The following is a 3,963-nucleotide window of genomic DNA, read 5'->3' as shown; positions in this document are numbered from 1 at the left end:
TCTCCTCTCCTCTCCTCTCCTCTCCTCTCCATGTGGAGCTGGCAGAGCCAGCAAGAGCCGGCAGAGCCTCCTGTCTGCAGCCAGCACACCTCACGCTGAACTGAAGAGGACACCATGCAGCCAGCTGCACAGCTTCAGTCAGAGAGAAAGAGAAAGTGAGTCACGTGAGACGAAGCTGAACATGGCGATGGGAGAAAAGAGGGCGGTGCCGCGATTCTCGCACGTAGCTTAAAAACCTTCTTGCATGCCGTGGTAAGAAACTGTAATATCACAAACTGTTTGTCTCTTTAATCCATTTGAAGTACATGGGGGGATGAAAAATTCATGTGTGGCCCATGAAAATTATGAAAAGTGCCTGTGCTAGGCTGTATAGAAGCAGTGAGAGGCTTTTAGAGACTTCCTGTCACGAAAAAAAAAGCCTTTGTGTTCAGGCCAAAGTAACTAATCTGTAAAAAAAATTAATAACCCCATGTGATAGCCTATGTTTGGCAGTATGAAGGGACTGTGAGATTTTCATGGAAGAGATGTTCTACACCACAGCAGATTGTTTCTTTCTAGGTGGGTCTGCTGTTGGTGGCAGTTTGGGAACCATGTGCAGCTGAAGAAAACCCTTTTTTGCTTAAGCATATGAAAGAGACTTATCAAGAACTGCAACACTAACTAACATCCCATGTTCTGTTACCCTTTGTGTGAGTTGGGTAAAAGGAGGAAAGTGCTGGAAAGGAGGAGGGGGTTTGCTTTAATTTCTTGTTATTTCTCTTTACTTTTAATTCTGTTAGTAATAAAAGTTTTCCTTTGTACTGCAACTGTTTAAGGTTTGTGCCTGCTTTGCTTTCTCCTAATTCTAATCTCACAGAAAGAAAATAAGTAATTGAAAATTTGAACAGAACCACTACACTAAATTGGTGTTTCTGCCTGGTTTTTGAACTGAACCCGCTACAATCTTACTTCCATTATAAAAACTGCACAGCAACTATCAGAATTAATTAAAAAAAAATATATCTAAATTAAAAATACAAAAAAACCCACCAGCCCAAATATGCAATATATTTTAAAATGCAGGAGCTGTGCACTGCCATAACAAATTGTATCTGTTAACCGTGAGTAGATCACATTTCTCCTATTGCAGTATTCAGACATCACTTGTTCAGCTCTTTGTTGCACAATAAACTTTGTGCTTATCTGCAGTAGCTTCAGTCCTTGTGTCTGTCACTAAAGTCAAGGCTGAGGGAAATGTATCCAACTCCTCAAAGTAAGATTTTTAATTCAGGTAATGCTGTTATGCTTAGAGTAAAAACCATTGGAGAAATAATAGAATTAATCTCCACCTGGTTTTGCTGCAATTTTATAATAATACTGTGTGTGAAAACATCACTGTTGCTTGTCTCTTGACGTTCTCTGCAAACTGTCTGACTGTAGTTTGGAAATACCCAAACTTCGGACGATGAACTTAGGATGTTTCTTTCTAGTTTGGAGCGTGGGACAGTTCTGTTGCTCGGTGTCATGTGTTCTGTACCAATACCTGAGTTATGCTTTTCACCTGAACAAGTACTTGAATGTGTGCAGGTAATGGCAGTGAAAAGGTTCACGCTACCCAGAGATCTTTCCTCCTTAAATTATAAACTCATGATGAGTCAGAATTTCTAACTGTGAAACTGGGCTTGCAAAGAATGAGCATCAGCATAATCGCACTGATAAAACCAATATATTTTCTAAAAATTCTGTACAGCTTTATTAGAAAGAAAGATTATTATGAGGAAAAACAAAGCAAGGAAGATGGAGAGGTTTTCAAGACTGTGAACACCCATAGTGGTGGACTTTGTAAAATGTGTGAGAATGGCTGCCTCCCAGCTGACCTTTACCTGTTGTAACTAAAATACTTACGCTTTCCTTTTTAACAAAACAAAACCCAGCCTGGTGTCTTGCAAACTGTGAGTCCAGAGAAAGCTTTTATTTTATCTGACTATTGTTTTTCTGCCTTTCACAGATCTGAAGTTGCATGCTTTAAGTCATCCCTGAAAGGCCACAGAGCCATATCTACTTTAATTTAATTTTTTAAAGTTTTTCAGACCCTGCTGATCATTTTCAAGGTTTTCTCCCTATCCCTAGGGCACATTCTCCAGAAGTTCTGCTGGGACATCCTTTTGCGTTTAGTGGAAGTTACCTGCAATGACCAGTTGAACAAAGCCCTGGGAACACTTGAACTCCTGGGTGAAACCGGGCAAAACATTAATCACCCACATCTGAAGCCATGGACTGCCAAGTACCATCCCCAGTGTCACACCCTGTCCCCTGTAAGTTTTCTGATGCCGTTTAAAAGGGGTTGCCAACGAAAACAAGTTTTAATATTTTTGTCATTTCCGCATTGGCATTAAAATCCTTGACCAGAAAAATCAGATGTCAAAATTTCTAGGATTCTTAAATAGCAAAGCCGTCATTTTCACCTCTGGGTTTTAGAGTCTCTGGGCAGTCACACAAGGTTTTAGACACTCCATAGAAAGTCCCTGGTGTTCAGCTATACCTGTGCATCAGCATATACTCCTGATTATTACTTTAGTCGGGAGCAGCAAGCCCAAGAATGAGCCAAACAGGCTGTTCCAAGCACTGTGTTCTCACGTCCTGCACAGCAGTAACTGGGAATTCAAGAATGGATTCAGAAGTCTCAGGGTGCACAGGAAGCCACAAAGACTTGGGGATGCTGAAATGGACCAGCCTGGAGCCTGTGCCTGGGCTGTACAGGGCTGAGCTCCAACCGTGGGATCTTACAAAGGTTGAATGGACATACCAGGTCCCATTGGAGACTCCTATTCCTAGTTCCGTGAGCAACAAGATTCAGCTTTAACCAGCTGACCTTTTCCTCTTAGCTTGAAATCCAGGAGGGGAAAAGGTAAACATGGCAGCCAAGTGTTCTTCCAATTCTAGTGACAGGTGTGCGTGCACACCACCTGTGCCCATGGCGGGGTGGCTGGAACTGGATGATCCTTAAGATACCTTCCAACACAAAGTGCTCTGGGATTCTGTGATTCCCCAAGTGGAGAGCAAAACTGAGCCATAGAAGTCCCTGCTTTTCTTCAGCGCCTGCTGCGGCTGCTTCCTTTGTTCCAAGCAAGTCCAGGATTTAGTTTGGAAGCTCATGCACGTGTCTGTAAGGTGCCTGCATGGAGGAGAGGGAGGGCAGCTGCAGCGCAGGGCTCGTGTCCCATCAGAGTCTCGCTCTCACGGTGGCACCAATGCCACTGCCTTGGGACGCCTGACTGTGGAAGGCCAGTCTGCCCTCAAGCACAGCCACTGAAGTCAGTCAGGGGCACAGGCTGCAGCTGAAGCTGCCAAGCATTGCTGTGAGGCTGGCGAGTCAAGAGAAAGCCATCATGGCCAATTCTGCTGGAGCCTTTTGCCAAACCACGTGCAGTTGTGGCCCCAGTCATCCCCTTTTTGGCATCCCGGCTGGCCCGGATGCCTCGTTGAGCAGGTGCCGGCGCTCGGGCTCCTGCTGTTCCTGGGCACACTCTGGCCAGCCCTGCTCGAGGAGACATCGCCGTCTGTCCCATGGTGGCAGCAGCTGTGCGGGCCCAGAGCTCTGTCAGGGGTGTCTCAGCCACAGCACCGTGGCCTGGGCAGCCATGGCGACCCGGGCTGGCCGCCAGCCCTGCCTCTGCCCACTGCCCCTCACCAGCAGCACCCAGTGGCCATGCCCCGGCAGGGCCCCTCTGCCCTCCTTGTCCCCAGCCAGCCCAGCCTGGGCACCTCGGGCTGGTCCCCACTGTCCTGCTGAGGCCCGGCTTCAAGGGCTTCTGCCACAGGCCTGGGAGACGTGTCGGGGAAGCGCCAGAGCAGCCGGGTGGCAGGAACGAGGTGGCTGCCTGGGGGCTGCTTATGGCCTCTGACACCCAATTCCTCAGGCCTTCCCACCACCCCCGCCCCTCAGGGACCTCCTGTCCCCTTGTAGCCTCCTGCCACCCACTC

This window comes from Corvus brachyrhynchos, unplaced genomic scaffold, assembly GCF_000691975.1.
Source record: "Corvus brachyrhynchos isolate BGI_N302 unplaced genomic scaffold, ASM69197v1 scaffold98, whole genome shotgun sequence".
In the NCBI taxonomy this organism is placed as follows: domain Eukaryota; kingdom Metazoa; phylum Chordata; class Aves; order Passeriformes; family Corvidae; genus Corvus; species Corvus brachyrhynchos.
Note: the sequence above shows the minus strand (reverse complement) of the source record.